Source organism: Arvicanthis niloticus, chromosome 10 (assembly GCF_011762505.2).
Source record: "Arvicanthis niloticus isolate mArvNil1 chromosome 10, mArvNil1.pat.X, whole genome shotgun sequence".
NCBI classification, from domain to species: domain Eukaryota; kingdom Metazoa; phylum Chordata; class Mammalia; order Rodentia; family Muridae; genus Arvicanthis; species Arvicanthis niloticus.
Window position 1 is genome coordinate 40400427 of NC_047667.1, and position 17516 is coordinate 40417942.

The window sequence follows — 17516 nt, forward strand, 5'->3', positions numbered from 1 at the left end:
TTATATAGACACAATGTATCCATTACAACCAATAACCACTCCCTTTTTTCCATGATAAGGACGGCAAAGGCCCTCAATAAATACATAGTCACTGACTAAATGAATGACTGTACTATAGATAGTTCTGTAGCTAACACTCTAAGATAACTAACAATGGAATCCATATATATTGTCAAATGATGTGAGAATTTCCATCTCTAAGTGTGATAGTGACTGGTGTAGGCAGGAGAGATGTGGCTGGCTTTGTACAGAACATGGAGTCTGAACTAAATGCCTAGTTCTAACAAGGAAGTGGATAAAGCATTGAAGAACAGAGGCAAGATAGGATACTGCAGATAAGCTGACGTCTCTAAAATCTAGTGCAAAGTAAGCAACAGAATGGACATTCTAATTTTCTTAACCTAACTCTCTTCTACTCTGTCCCAAAGATATGAAGATTCTTCCCATTCCAAATCGGTGTCCAGCTACTGCTAACATTTCAGTTCCTCGGAGAGAGAGAGCTTGTTTCTGAGTGCCGGTCTTTGCATGTTTACCATGGGCTAAATGAAAATATTGAGACTACTAGTTTGCATGGGGCCCTGCAAAATAAAGCCTTAAAGACAAAATTTGGTTTTTAGCACTAATTTCCATTGTCTATCATATCTCAAATGCTTTCATTTTCGTCTGCTACCATCTCTATAATGATAATAATAGTAACAAAGGGACCTATCTGTCATTTACTGCTGTAAGTCTGGTATACATAGTAGCCCTTTTAACATTCAATAGAACCCTGTGAATGACATATACTATCAATTTCCCTATGCCATAGGCCAGGAAGAGTTTGGCAACAAGCTAAGAATGGCAAAGCCAAGATGCAATGCCAGGCAATCTGGCTCCACAGTTCATAGTGCTTTGATAGTCAGATTAAAAAGGACCATAGAAAAAGATAAGTTCACAATCCTGAATGATCTAAGATCAGTTATCAACAACCACCTCCGAATGGGCAAGACTGTGGACTCTTGGCATTCATCCAGGAAGCCAAGTCACAAAGGACTCTGCACAAATGCTTGTGATTTCCCCAAGATGTTAGCTCTGAAAAGACCCACTAGTCACTTGGACAGAGGGAGTCAATAAGACAGCAGGCATCTTGGGTCCAGATCAACCAATGCCTCATTTCTGTGGACAGTACAGGATTCTACACCATCAGCAGGCACTCTCCTGTTGACTCCATTTCTCACTCTTCACCCACGGAAACAACCCCTCACCTCGGGCTTGAGTCCTCTGCTTGGGCCTCGTGCCTTTTATTCAGAAATCTTCTCCTGTGTATCACTGGCTCTAAAAGGACTCCAGTGGTCACAGTCAAGGCTCTGGGTCCCCAGAGCTTTGGTTTCTTCTACTATAAAATGAGAATAATGATAAAACACGAATCTAGTAGGGTTGTTGAGAAATGTAGATGAGTTAATGACAGAGCTAGGCACAGCCGCAGGCACACACTATATTCTGTGCACTACAATAATATATTCACTGTTGCAACCATTAGTGGTGGTGGCTCAAAGCTACTGTCTGAGCAATCACAACAGCCAATCTGTTTTTGCCACTAACAAACACCTTACAAATAAATGCCTTGCTTCAACCTTTTTGCTGATTTTAATTTTAGTTTTGAACCCCAGGGACCCTATTGTCATAGTTCATATCTGAATCACTTAAATTCATTAAGTTGTTAACTAACTTTCAGTTTTTAACCATATATGCAGCTCTCTGCCCTCCCCCCCTTTCCTTGGCTGGCCTAGAACTCACTGTTTAAGGAAAGATACCCCTGTCGGGCAGTGGTGGCGCACACCTTTAGTCCCAGCACTTGGGAGGCAGAGGCAGGCGGGTTTCTGAGTTCAAGGCCAGCTTGGTCTACAGAGTGAGTTCCAGGACAGCCAGGGGTACACAGAGAAACCCTGTCTCAAAAAACCAAAACCAAAACCAAATCCAAAAAAAAAAAAAAAAAAGTAAGGATACCCTTTAATTCCTATGCTCCTGCCTCCCTCCTAGGATTATAGGTGTGGTCCACACACTCTCAAGCTGGAATCTATACAGACTGCTTGTCTAAGGTTCAGTGTTTCCACTTAGAGCTTCGTTTAAGGTGGACTGAGGTCTTACATTCCAAGCAAAATATAAAGAGATGATAGAGTGCACTGTAGTTTTATGATTAAGCTTAATATGTGACCTTTCAAAAAGGCAACAAAATGTATTTGATTTTCTGTTTGACACAAATCTGTATTCTTTTTTTTCGACAAAAGTCAAACTGATGATACCCCTCTGCTATAGAAAAGAATAAATTATCAATCCGTAGTCATCACAGATGACTCACAATGCACTGGGCCAAGGGAAAGAAAGCAGACACAAAAAGAAAGAAACTATGCCATTCTATTTATAGGAAGTTGTAGAAATGTAAATTTTACAAGACAAGAAAGCAGATTATAGCTTTCTTGAGTGTTGTTTGGAGGGTGAGAGAAATATTCTGAAATATGATTAGAGTCCACAGTGACTTAAGGTCGTCTCCAGGGATAGCTGGCTCAGTTGGTAACGTGCTTGCAAGCACGAGAACCTGAGTTCAATTCTCAGAATCTACATAAAAATTTGGCCCTGGTGGCACACACTTGCAATCCCAATGATGCAAGGTGGAAGCAGGCAGGTCCCTGGGACTCTATGTCTGGTCAGCCAAGGTAAATGGGCTAGCTCTAGGTAAGTGAGAGCGCTTTTCTCAAAAAACAAAATAACCGGGCACCTGAGGGGTGATATTCAAGGTTATCTCTGGCCTCCACGTTTGAATACACTGATAAATACCACACACGTATCCAAGCACACAGAAACATTCAAGCACATACATACAGGTAGTTTAATTGTATACCTAACAGCAGTAAGTTTGGCTTGCTTGTTTAATTAATTACTAATTAATTCAATTAATTAATTATCACTGTACTGAGTGAGGGTGGAGCATGTTAGGCAAATGTTTTCCCCAGTGGTGTGTCTGTGTGTGTATATATATTTCCTATGCTTCAAAAATTGGTAAACTTGATAGTATGTAAATTATGTGTCAGTAAAGTGATATTAAGGGGGTGGAGCTAGAGAGATAACTCCCTGATTTTTGATTCTGCAGAGGACTCAAAGTTTGGTTCCCTGCATCACATGAGGCAATTTTTTTTTTTTTTTGGTTTTGGTTTTGGTTTTGGTTTTTTGAGACAGGGTTTTTCTGTGTATCCCTGGCTGTCCTGGAACTCACTCTGTAGACCAGGCTGGCCTCGAACTCAGAAATCCACCCCTCTGCCTCCCAAGTGCTGGGATTAAAGGTGTGCACCACCACTGCCCCGCCATATCAGGCAACTTGTAACCAACTCCAGAGAGTTGACACCTCTGGCCTCCTCTGGCACTGGCACCAACTCACACAGATATACACATAGACACCAGATTAAAAATAAAAATAAAATAAGGCTATTTTAAAGGAGAGAGGTCTCAAAAAGCTGCATTTGCACATTAAGATGAGATTGCAGGCAAATGTGCAATAGCAAAGCCACTGCCAGAAACAGATCAGCAAACTCATGAGACGTGGCAAAGCCAGCTCTGCTACTCTGAGGAGCTCAAAGCTGCCATCTTAGTCTTTGTGGCATCTGGGAATTTCAAGAGGACCCCTCTTCCGGTTCATTTCGGTGACCTCTAAAGGTAACCATGCCTCTCTAGAATATTTGCTTACAAGTAAGAATTTCAAGCCCAGCTTGGACTCTCCTTTCTGGAAGTTGCCTTTTAGATTTCCATGTACCCAAAGCTGCCACCTTCATTAGTGTCTGTCCAACCGCAATACCGGAAGGTTCTGGGGCATTCCCATCGGGCGTGGCCCACACAGTTGAGCCCTGGAAGTCCCCTTTGTTTGTTATTCTTGCGTTTTCAATTCAGCCATCACCCAAGGGAATTTTCTTTTTACAATGCCATGTAAATCATTTTACCGAACGGACCCTGAAGCCCCAAATAGAATTACAAATGACATGGTGATTTTTGCCTCTGGTTCCATTATCACCTCAGTTAACTTTCTGAAGGAATGCCTGGCATGTCACCGGCTTTTAGACTCACTTATGATAAAACACTGAAGCACCAGCTATTAGCATGCCAACTATAGAGACAGACTTGTGGGCCCCAATTCCCTGACCTCCAAACAGTCTCCCCTAGGAAGTTCTAATTATATCACCATTCAAATTAAAATTTCAAATGTTAAAACATAGAGGTTAGGAGAAAAAGAAAAGAAAAAGAAAACCAACCTAATTCTGGCTTTGTTCTTAATGGGTAAAGGAAAGTGCCCTTAAATGGAAAGCTTCAGTGTTTCCTGGATCGGCTGCATAAATTCTCCCAGGTTGGCTGCACTCCAGGAAACCATATTCCCTCAAGCAGAACCCGAGCTGAAGTGGCACAATTCTACTTTGTGCAACAACACATACAAAGTGCCCTCAGCAGGTTTTCAGAGCTCCTGAGAAGCCAGAGAAGAGCCCCGGGGAGGTGACTGTGTGAGGTTGGCTAGTGGTACATTTTTCCAGGGGAAGTGTTTGGAAATCATCAACACACACACACACACACACACACACACACACACACACGCACACACATCACACACATACATACCACACACAACACACACACCACATACACTATATACACACACCACACTCCACACACATACCACACACATCACACACCACACATACACACATATACACACCACATACATCACACATATACAAAACACACATATATGAACCACACCACACATACAACACACACACATATACCACACACACTCACACACAATATTGCGCAGGTACACACACACCACACCACACATACCACACACACTACACATGCACTACACACACCTTATTTGCATCTCTTTTGATGTATTTCTGAGAGGAATATTCATTTTCAGTACACCTAATGAGGAGGCATGAAAAGACTTATGTAGGAAAAGACAAAACTGACAAAGAAAACCAAACCAAACCAGGGGGCAAACAAAGTCCTGGAGAGAGACATTGAGTAGACACCACCCAATAGAAGTTAATACTTCCTCTAATATCTTTCATCTGTGTCTCAATCACAGATTGGAAAGAGAGCCAATGACCCCACTTTGGTGACACTCTTCCTGTGCTGCCATGGTATGTGTGTGGGCCAGAGCTGATCCCTAGTAAGCTTGACAAGGCAAGTTGGAAGTGACGTGGTCACCCCTTCATCAGAGCCCCCACTCCTGTTCAGAGAAGGTGGAAAGGATGTTTCTAATCACACTTGTAAATTTAAATGGACATCATTTCCACCTTTCCTAGCTTGAATGATTAAGTCTGAAACATTCTGTCACAGTTAGACCCCAATCTTCTGTCTTAAATTGAAAATACTGGACACATTTTACACTCACAGCTGTAATGTTGACAGTTGTGATAAGGCCAGACAGACTGTACTGGACACTAATGTGCCCAGAGCCTGCACAGGCATGAGGGAGTGTGCTCCTTCCCCACAAAGCAGGTGCCATTAATATTCTCAGTGTGAGTTATTAGTCTCCCTCACAAACCCACATCAACACCACACTCAGGAGCAATGCTTCCCAACCAGTGGGTCGAAACCACTTTGGAGGTTGAACATCCGTATCACAGAGATTGCCTAAGACTATCGGAAAACACAGATATTTATATCACAATCCGTAAACGTAACAAAATAATAGTCATGACGTAGCAATGAAAATAATTTTATGGTTGTGGAGACACCACAACATGAGGACCTGTATTAAAGGGCTGTAGTGTTAGGAAGCTTGAGAACCACTGAGCTAGAGTTATTATTAGGTTACATTATTAAAACAAGTCAGTCTTTCACTGGATAAACTTACCTTTCCGTAACAACAAAAAGTTAAATTATATATCAAGCAAAACAAGAAATGCCTAATCTTTATTACATACATGATATTCTGTAATGATTCTTCTTCCAAAAATCAACAATAAACAAGATTTGTCTACTGAGGGTACATTCTCCTTCTCACATTACCTCCGGTCACTCTTCCACTATGTACAACGATGTCAGATCTTACACAGCGCTCTTTTAGCTCATCCAATCAGGTCTCGAATGGTTCTCTCTGCATCTGATATCTTAATCTAGATGTAAGAGCCCTGTATTTAAATAACTCTATTTAACTTCTTAGGATAACTGGAAGCTATTTTTAGCCCAGTTGGGAAGAGCCTGAGCAGTCTGAAAAAGCTCAAGGATTTGGTAGCTATATTATGGGGTGCAACTATTCCCGGGCTAGTGGCACAGAAATCCCCAAACATTCCCGGGTTGTTCTTTACCAGGAAGTCTAAAAGAAGATTGGATCAGATTTGGGTTCAAAGGTGGAACTGCCCAACTTCATTGCAGAGAGCTACAATCAGAATCTAGAGACACTTTTCTACTTGCAAGTTTTTTCCCAGCCTCAATGTGTCTATTTAGATGAATTCTTAAGAAATGTAACTAATTCAGTGGACAAAAGGTAACTAATTCAGTGGATAAAAACCAAAGCCATACATTTGCCTAGAGGACTTGGTTCTTTTAGATTTGTATACATTTGTGTTGTAGGCTTGAATGACTTGGATAATTTTTTTAATGGTTTGATTTTTGCTGTATGAAGACAGCAAACAAGGTTTGCCCATGCTTTACCAAAGCTCTGGATGTCTCTGCTTAGAACCCTCTATTGACATAAGCCTCAGAAGTTGCTTAATTAATTTTCTAGTTTTATTTTATTATTTTATGTGTTTTGTTTGCATACATGTAAGCCCCACACTTCGACCACAACGCCTTCCTTCAAGTAAGCCTTGAGAATCATCTGTTGGAATGAATGGACTATACATGGTTTAGTGTTTATTTTACAAAGCTGAAATCACTCACGTTTCTTCAGTTCAGGTTAAACATTAATGTGGTAAGGGAAATTATATTTTATCTAAATTACTCCTTAAGAATGTTAGGAACACAACTAAGTTAATACTATACAGATTTGACCTTATTCGAGGAAAAACTGATTCTCAAAGCCCAAGTTTTCCTATTTTAAGTAAAATAAAATGTAAGTAAAAAATTTAAGTGAAAAAAAAATAAAATGAATGCATGTGTTTTTATAGTGAAGGGAGATTTAAATAAATATAAAAGGATGGTGTGGACCTAAAATAAGAATGGTGTGAAAAAAGTATTCTTCAAAATGAGATGATGCTTAGGGAAAATCCTGCCTTATGTTTAGAGTGTTAAGACTGCGAAGGGAAGTCAGTACTCAGGAGGTAAGATCAGTTCAAAGTCAATCTCTGATCTGTAGTGAGTTCAAGGACAGCATGTGCTACCAAAATAGACCAATAAATAAATATGATTGCAAGGGATGAGACCTGAGACCTTCCCTGAAGACTCAAGAGAGAGGGGACAGGAAGAGGGGAGAAGAGACAGGGAGAAGGGACAGAGAAAATAAGTGTAAGTACCCAATGCTTCCTCACCTGGTTTCCTGAAGGTCATTTATGAAAGTGTCTCCATCCCCTGGAAAACTCACACCCATTACTGCAGGTAAGCAAACGAAATACACCAGTACAGCTAGTTAGTTGGTGCATCAGCTGGGTCCTCTAAAGGTACAGAGCTGATAGAACGTGTGTGTGTGTGTGTGTGTGTGTGTGTGTGTGTGTGTGTGTGTGTTATTATATTAGACCAACTAATGGGATGCATCTGGGTAGTGCAAAATTGGCATGTATCTGGGTAGTCCAACATTGACTAACACCAGAGAATTCTAGAATCTGTAGCTGTTCCGTCCATGAGGCTGGATGGCTCTGCAGTCCTGATTGCACTGAAGGCTTGGAGGATCCTGGAGAGCTGCTGGTCAAAGAAGCTCGTTCTATTGGTGAGCAAATAATGTGACAAAATGAGAGGTGAACTTGCCAGCGAGGGTGAGGATGAGCAGGCAAAAAAGCAGTTTGTTTCTTCCATGTCCCTCTACCTGGCCTGTCACAGAAGGTGCCACCCACATTTAAGGTGGATCTCTTCCTGCTTCAAATAATATGATCAGGAAACCCCCTTACCCGAGCAGCCAGCTGCTTGCGTTGCAATTGATTTGGGTGCAGTCAAACTGACCACAGGATTAGCTATTGTCACAGTTAGTTAGCATAGATTTAGTTAGTCAGTAAGACTGTGTTTGTTTTTAAGACAAGGTCTCCCTGTGTACCCCAGGCTAGCCTTGAACTAGTGATCGTCCTAGTTCAAGGACTACAGTATGAACCCCCACACCCTGCTTTGTCATACTGATTTTTATTTACTACTTTTCAGGACAATGAGAAAATTTAATGGTAGTATGTGGTATATACTTCATCCTAGTATTTGCAAATTTTGAGAGTCATAAACTCATTTTAAAGTCTTATGTCAGATGGAACTAACAGGAATCTCAAAGGAAAGCTGTTTCTACTCTTAGCTGAGACTGCTCGCCAGTGGCCATCAGGATCCCATATTTCCTTATTCATGTAGGTGGGGAACACCAAGCATTGTCTACAAACATCAAGCAAAAGTGTTTCCTCTTCCGCAATGGGCCAACAGTCTATGCACAGTTCAGGACCAGTAATCCCATTAGAGAATGTCAGCCTGGCTCACTGATCACTGGGCTAAAAGGAAAGAGAATTAGCTGAAGCCAGAAACCCTCTGCCCATGGCCACATCCTGCCTGCCAGCTGTTCTGGGAAACTTGTGTTAGAACATGGTAATCATTTTCCAGTTCGTGTGGGTTTTGGCTACGTTCGCAATGTATTCAAGAGTTCAGAACTTACAGCAGAGACCAGAAGGCCCAGGCCTGTTGCCGCTGAAGATTGCCTAATCCTTGCCCTAGGTTAACCTGGACCCTCACTGGACAGCTGCTTAATTCTTTAGATATTAAAGGTGCTATTCATCCAGGGAAGGATGTACTGTAGGATTGACAGAAGTCTCTAAGATGGTTCTCTTGTCCTTTTCAAAGCAGAATTTAAAAAGAAACAATAAATGCTTTGGAACCATGGCTCTTGAGTTTGAAGCTCAAGAGGAGCCAGCCCCTATATTGTGCCTCCATTCCAGCTGTGGCCCTGTGTTGTCGGTAGAATCGTCTTTGGTTGTTGTTGCTTGGTGTAGTCTGGTTTTATTGTTCCTTGAATTACTGAAACTGGCTGCCGGATTATCAAGTGTTAGGTGGCATGTCTCAGAATCCTGCAGCAGTCACAGAAGAAATGATCCTAAAATCACAGCAACACTGCTTGGCAGCATCCGGTCTGTCTCAGGGGGCGTGGCCTCTAGAATCAGGGCGGGGCAATGCCCAATCTGTCCGGGTATCATGCTTGCTGCCTCACACATGTTCTCACTATCATTTTTCAGATGATAAATTCCCCGGCCCAAATAACAGCCGGTCCTGTTTGTTGTCCTGGCCCTTCTTGCTTATTTTCATTACAAGAGGAGCAAGATGTTCTCACTGTGGAACCATTGGGGACAGAGACAACCAAAGAGAGGAAAGAGAGGAAAAAGAGCTGGGTGTGTGGCACCTGGGGATAACCCCGGAGTTCAGGAGGCAGAGGCAGGAGGAGTGCTGTGACCTTAAAGACAACCTGAGTTACATGGGGAGATGCTGTGGAGAGAGGGAGAAACACTGCCCCACTCCCACAGACAGGGAAGGAGGGAGGGAGAAAGAGACAGAGAGACAGAGCAGAGAGATGGGTGGGGAGAGGACTCAAGCCTGACCCTGTCTGGCACACCCCAAACCCTGGATTCTTCCAGCCTGTGTGCTCTGGAAGGCCTACCCCTCCCTGCAATTTTGTCTAAACTCACTTTGACTTTTCCAGCAGGAGGTCATAATAGAGGTTTTGGGTTTTAGCCCCTATACTTAGGACGTTATTGAATGGGCCTTTTCCATGGACTATCCTTTCTAACCCTCTTTATTAAACTGTGAACTTTCTACCTAAGGAAACCCGTGGGAAAGGCAGAGCTTGAGGTTGCCATCCTAATTAACTCGGTGCATGGAAGTCTCTAAACACTCTTGCTGGCACGAAAGGGGGCCCCACCTCTCCTCACTTGGACTGAAACAATCCTACTTTATTTTGTAAATAAAAGGGGGCCAACCATTCTGAAATACAAGGCTGGGAAACTCTGCTCAGCTACTGGAAGCTTCATTTACATACACCGGGTGGGATTACCGTTGTTTGGTACAGAAACTGCCCTCAGATGCAGTTAGGTTTAAGGTTAAAATTGACCACCTAATGGCATTGAGTCCCACCGCTCTAATTAGGCTTCTCTGTCTCCGCCCACCTCCATTGTTCCACTGTGTCCTTTATGCAGCATAGTTAACAGCAAGAAACGCGGTTATTCATATCCTGAGGGCAATTCCTGTTGGGGAAAAGGAAGACCAGCCCTCCCTTACCGAGATGGTCGAGATGGTCGGAAGAGGAGAGTTGGGGAAGGAGTATGCATAAAAGATAAAAGGGTTGTGGGCCCAGTCCTAGAGAACTAGAGTCCCAGTCCCTGTCTTCTAGGCAAGGTGAACCCGAGCACAGTTCTCCACCTTTCTAGCCTTCATTCTCACCGTGGATAAAATGACGCTGATAAAACCATTGCCTACTACATGGTGTTGGCCGGCATGACGGTGAAAAGAAATATGGTCTACACACAACTATAGCACAACACATGCGGTGTTAGCTGGGGTCTGTGTGAGGAGAAGCGGTCCAGCGCTGGGAAGTGGGAGCTTTACTTCAAACTTTTCACAGTATGGCTGGCGAACACGACAACAGTTCTCAACCTGTGGGTCTCGACCCCCGGAGATTGCACATCTGGTATTTCCGTTAGGATTCATATCAGTCGCAAGATTACAGCTGTGAAGTAGCAACGACATAATTTTATGGCTGGGGTCACCACAACAGGGGCCACAGTGAAACAGTGAACAGTGAACAGGGTCTACAGTGAAAGCGTTCCAATCACCCAGAACTGTCCCATCTGTGATCCGACTTTCTGTGTTATTCAGTGAGAGCTGTGGGCTTTGTCATTAAGCTGAGTAGTGTTCCCCTTTAAATAGAATTTAAAAATGTATTTATTTAGTTAGTTATTGCACTGGGAATCAAACCTAGGGCCTCCTGAGTACCAAGAAAGTGCTCTACCAGTGAGCTATAGTCCCAGGTGCTTCCTATGACCTTTTAAAAACTGTCTTAAATTTTGTGTCATGAACTGGCTGTTTCCCTGGTTGGCCTTAATTTGCTTTACAGCAGCCTACATCCTGGACTTTCACTCCTGCCTCAGTCTCTGGAGTAGCAGGGATTACAGGGCTTTGCCAGCAAGCCCAGTGTAGACTTTATTATTATTACTTATAAAGCAGCTGTAGACAAAACAAAACAACCCTAGGATAGAAGACAGAGTTTTCATATAACCCATACTCAGTCCCCTGTTCCAGCTTGCATTAAAATGCCTTATATTGCGATTAGCAAAACCAATATTGAAACTAAAATTCATCCTGTATTCAGATTTTCTTAATTTTTAAAAACCCCATGTATCTCATGCATGTTTGCTGGAGTTTGAACCTAGGGACCCCACTACCCTAAGCATGAGTTCCACCAATGAGCTAAGCCCTCAGGCCTCCTGTGTTCTTTCTCTGCTCCTGGATCCCACACAGGATACATTTAGCTGTCACATCCCCTTATAGCTCTTTCAGTCAGGGCCGCTCTAAGTCTGTCCTTATTGCGCGTTAGAGGTGAAGTGGCCTGTCACTTCACGGTCACAGGAGCAGGCAGTCAGTGTGGCTTCCTTCTGGTTCCTCTGAGTCATCTGAACACTTGCATCCCATTCCCATGCTGCTCTCTGCTCCCATCCCACACCTGAGAGTGGGACCCATCCCCCACCTCCTCGAGGGTATTTTGTCAACACAAAATTATTTGTGATTCTCTTTGCAGCAGAATTGTATCTGTTTTTTCCTCTTGGGTCATATTTCTGTTCTTATCTCTGGTAGAAAAATTGATTTTAGTTTTACTGAGCACCGCTGGAAACAGATCCAAAGCCAACCAATACCTTCTAAATTGATGGAATTTTCCATAATTAAGCCTTAGCGTTTGCTGCACCCTTAAGCTGAGCGGGTGTGGGAAACGGGGGAGGGGAAAGAGATGACAAAAAAATAAAAAATAAAAAAATGAGATTTTTAAAACTCAAATTAATCTTAATGTCCCAAGTGGCAGCTGTGGAGTCAGCATCCCTTTGCTAACCTTATATGGAAAGGCTTGAAAACAAATTAGGATTTAAAACAACCAAACAGATAGGATGGTCAAAACCAATATGAATGAATAGCTATGAGCCAGGTGGAAAAGCATTTCTGGCGAGTTTGAACTGGTGCTGCTGCCTGTCTGAAAGTGTGCTCTCAGTGTTTCAGGCCATCGGCAGGCACCCTTTTTGGCAGGAATCCTGTGTCGACTCAGGCCCGAGACGATCTTCACGCTGCTCTTAAAACACACATGGGCCTAGCATCAGCTCTCTAAAATGGCATGCCAGCAACAACCTGAGCGAATACTCGGCATCACTGTAATTTGCCAAAGAGCTAAAAATCTGCTTGAACTTTTCCTTGGAGAGAGTCTGCTTAAAATTAGAAAGAATCTGTTGGTGTTTGTTCATTTATAAGAAAATGAGGGGCCAAGCATGATAGCACATGCCTCCTGCAGTCCCAGCACCTGGGACTCTGTAGTCAGATTGGAAGTTCCAGCCCAGCTGAGCTGTGGGGTGAGATGGATACTGTATACAAAGTAAACAGGGGAAAAGGAGGGATAAAATCCGGTGGAGATTGGGGGGATTATCCTTGGATTCCCTATAAACTTTGTTTCTACATTTGTCTGGTCAGATCAAACTGTAGGTACCGTCATCTCTACCAGGATTTTTTGTTGTTGTTGTTGCTTTGTTTTGTTTTGTTTTTCCCTGTGAAAGTGATTTGAATTTTCCTCCCAAAAGGAGCTGGAGAGATGGCTCAGCACTTAAGAGCACTGTCTGCTCTTCCAGAGGACCTGGGTTTTATTCCTAGCATCCAAATGATATCTCACAATTGTCTGTAACTCCAGTCCCAGGAAATCCAATGTCCTCTTCCAGGCATGCATGTGGCACGGAGATAAATGCATTCAAAACACCCTTCCACCTTAAAAAAAAAAAAAAAACCAAAAACCTTTTCCAAAGCTTAGGCTTTGGAAGTAGACTGGTGTTTGCATACTTCTCCAAAGCTTACCTCTAAGCAGAATGACTCTCTGTGCCCCAGAGTCCCTTCAGTTCTGACTGCCCTGGGACCAGCCTTCCAGGAACTGTGACACATCTCTCTGGAAACCGACCCATTCTTTGGTCTATAGCTAGCACATTCCCCAACATTGGCAGCCGTGACTCCTGTCCTGTCCTGTTCTGCCCAGCTTTCACACTCACTGGAGGGAGACAGGCCTTCATTTTGACCTATGATCTCAGGCCATTAAAATGAAAGGGGAGGGGGAGGGACTGGAGAGATGGCTCAGCTGGTAAGAGCACTGGCTACTCTTCCAAAGAACTGGGGTTCAATTCTTAGCACTTCCCCCCCTCCCCTTGATAGCATACAACTACCTGTAACTCCAGAGGATCCGACACCCTCACACAGGCATAAATGCAGCTAAAATGTCGTCAATGCACATAGAAATAAATAAATAAATAAATAAAATAAACGGGGGGGGGGGAGGGAGGGAGAAGAAGGTGGGAAGAAAAGGAAAAAACAAACAACTCTGTAACTCCAGAGGATCCGACACCCTCACACAGGCATAAATGCAGCTAAAATGTCAATGCACATAGAAATAAATAAATAAATAAATAAATAAATAAATAAAATAAACGGGGGGGGGGGAGGGAGAAGAAGGTGGGAAGAAAAGGAAAAAACAAACAACTCTCGAGACAGTCCCAAAGGTGGCTGAATGACTGTTCTTAAAGAGAGCAATCATTCCTGGTTCAGAGCTGCATCAGTTTCTTACTGCCTGTGGGAGCAGTGTGCAGCCTCTACCTTGATTCAACAGAAGGTTCAAGAAGAAGACGTGGGCAGCAAGTGTGGTTTCAGGTAAACGAAACCCCCATAAATAGTTTTTCTAAAGTGTGGCTCCTCATATTCACAAACAGACAGGACATTTTCCCCATGTCCCCATAACACTGAACTGTAGCTTGTCCTTGGCTACCTTGTGGGTCTTCTTTCTTCCACACTTCTCCACCCCGTTTCCACTCTTTCAACCCCCTAACACTAGATAAGAGAGAAAGAAGGATAGAGGGGAAAGGTGACAAGATTATTGTTAGACTACCTCACACTGACTAGGGACGTTGAGCTCCTTGAGGCAAGGTTGGTCTTCATCAGGATGTCTAACTTCTGTTTCTTTGCACACCAAGACCAACAACAACCAACAGCAACCAACGAACAACCAAAACAACCCACCCTGTCTCTCAGGCACCCTAGAATTTATATACCCTCTGAAAAGCTCCCAGAATTCCAATCTGCCACTGGCAAAGTCACACCCCTGTTAGAGCACGAGGCAAATCATAGTCAGCTGCTGTGAACAATCTGAAGCAGCCCCATAGCCCACCCCTGGGACATAACAAAAACATACTCTTATAATATCTCTGTGTTTCTTTTTGTTTGTTTGTTTTTTTGTTTTTCGAGACAGGGTTTCTCTGTGTAGCCCTGGCTGTCCTAGAACTCACTCTGTAGACCAGGCTGGCCTCGAACTCAGAAATCCACCTGCCTCTGTCTCCCAAGTGCTGGGACTAAAGGGGTGTGCCACCACTGCCTGGCATCTCTGTGTTTCTTAAAGAAACCAAAGTTCTCACTACAAATGCCTACTGCCTAAAACATTTCAGGGGATTTTAGATCTGGCTCCTTCTTAACTGTTATGTTTGCTTTTTGGCAGCATAGTTAACACAGTGTTGATTGCATTTCTGCTTATTTGTGGGCCTCACTTGGAAACTCACAGTAACTCTTTTTTTTTTTTTTTTCTAAAATAATAATAATAATGAATTAAGATTATCAATAGGAGTTTATATTCATGAGACATTCTCCTTCTTGGTTGGCTTAACTACTAAGAAAAAAAGCCAGTCAAATTAAGATTTCATAGGCACATGGTTTCCACCTCTCTCAAGAGGTGCAGCCAAATTCACGGGGCAATCACAAAAGGAAATCCGGTAATTAAATACCCTCTCCAGACCACTGGCTTTACAGAGATTACTCAAGCATACTTCACCAGCCCCAAGATTGTACACTGGTGTTCATTTGGGGCTCAAATCCTCTTTCTACATCAGCATCCCAAGCATTCCCACTGTGTCTGTGGACAGGATGCTAAGAGCCACCATGCATCATGATGTGTCATTCATGACTCATGGGCTTCTTCCAGGAGGCAAAGACTTCATTAAGCTTTGTTTGAGAAGCAAAGCTTCACGCTGAGTTACTGAAGTTGCTTCAAAACTAAGAGAGAGAGAAGAGTGCCTGCCTACCTGAGTAAATCCCCTAGAGTAGCGGGCACACCCTCCCTGGGCCACGCCCTTCTATGCTGGAACCCAGATGCTACCGTTCCTTGTACCTACATCTCTTCAAAGCCTCAGGCACCAGACTTTAATGATACCTCAAGCTACTGAGGCCTACAATCCATGCAACCCCTTCATCTCTGTTCCTCCAGCCCCTCCCCATTTCTTTCTCCTTTCTGCTCACCAACCCCTTGACAGGATCGTACTGTGATGCTCAGGCTGGCCTTGAACTTGAAGTCTTCCTGCCTTGCCCTCCCAAGTGCTGGGATCACATGCATATGCTACTACATCTGGCATCTTACCTCTTGAAACCAAATAGACTTCAAGAACTCTCTCCTATTGGCTCACATCTTTACTCCAGAGGCAGAGGTAGGAAGATCTCCGTGAGTTCCAGGCCATCCGGACCTACAAAATGAGGCTCTATCTCAAAAAACAAACAAACAAACAAACAAACAACAAAACCAAATCCCCTCAGCCAAGTTAAAACCCTGTCTCTCCACCACCCAAACTGAATTTGCTGAAGTATCAAGGACCTCTGTGTAAACCCACCAGCTACTTCAAACTTTTTTTTTCCCCCATGAGACTTGGGCAGAGTCGCATGGGACATGCGGGAACCACCAGCTACTTCAAAGCCTCTCATCTCCCACTGACCAGCAACGTTTGATGTCATCGGTCATTTGTTCTCTATAAAATGCCTTCTGGGTTTTCGGCTCTTAGGGCCCTTCCTCCCCAGTCACGGTCACCCCCTTTTCAACCCTTCCCCTCTTTCTTTCTGACTTCTGAGTGTAGAATGAAGACGTTGCCCAAGGCTTGGGCCTTAGGCCTCACCTCTTTTCTCTCTGTCATCAACACAAAGGCGGCTTTCACAACTTGTTTCACAGCTTTCAGTGTGTCACCTGAAGATTTTCAAGATTGTGTATGAAATCGATCGCCAAGCTGTGGTGGTCTCTAGGCTCTTCTATCCGGTTATCTGTTTACAATTTGCACTTGGATGGGTAATTAACATCTCACTTTAATACACAAGGCTGAGTCCCTGCTTTCTCTGCCCCTAGACTTCTGCCTCAGTTTTCTTCATCCTATTGGCTGTTCAATCTTCTGAGAGGCATTGCATGTATGTATGTATGTATGTATGTATGTATGTATGTGTGTATGTATGCATGTACACACACACACACAGAGTGAAGACAAACAGCAAGGACCATTTCCTCTGCCCACCCCACCCCCTGTCATAGTCACCTTGAGTAAGTAGCTTTGATCTCACTTCCCTGCCTCTGCCCCCGCCTCTGGTTTCTGCTAACACAGCTGCAAGTCTACTCTTATTAGATATATAACTCAGGTCATGTCTTCACTTGTCATTGGCTTCTCATGCCATTCACCTTACTTTGAAGAAAAGCCAAGGTTCTTATAATGGACCCAGAATCCTACACCTTGTGCCCTGCTCCATTTACCTGACTGTGCCCCACCCCCGGGTCCCAGCCACGTTGACATAGCTTCCACACAATGGTACCTCTCTGTCCTTTACTTTTCTCATCTATATCATGGGAATAATAGTAGCCCCTATATTGAGATTGGGCTGTGCCCTACCCTAATTGACTCCATTTGTATAGAACAGTGGTTTTTCACTGTTTCATGCAATGTGTGCCTTTCTGAGGAGACTCCATTGTCTACTGTTGTATCCTTCATCTCTCACATGTACTATTCACTGGAATGCCAGGTCCATCAGAGTGGGATTCTGGTCTGTTCTGTAACATGTGACAACCCCCTCATGTAAGACGGTGCCTCCCACTGTGCCTTTTCAGAGAGAGTTGTCATCAAGTAAGGAAAGCATAAGGACTTGCTGGAGTTCTCCGAGCTCAGGCATAGGTGGGGTCCTAGATAAAATCACCTTCATTGTGCACAGTTGGCCAGGCTCTCCTGTTTGATTTCAGAAAGTCATAGAAAGACTTTTGGCATGCTGGGTGAGCATGCTTGGTGTTATTATAATGCTAGATC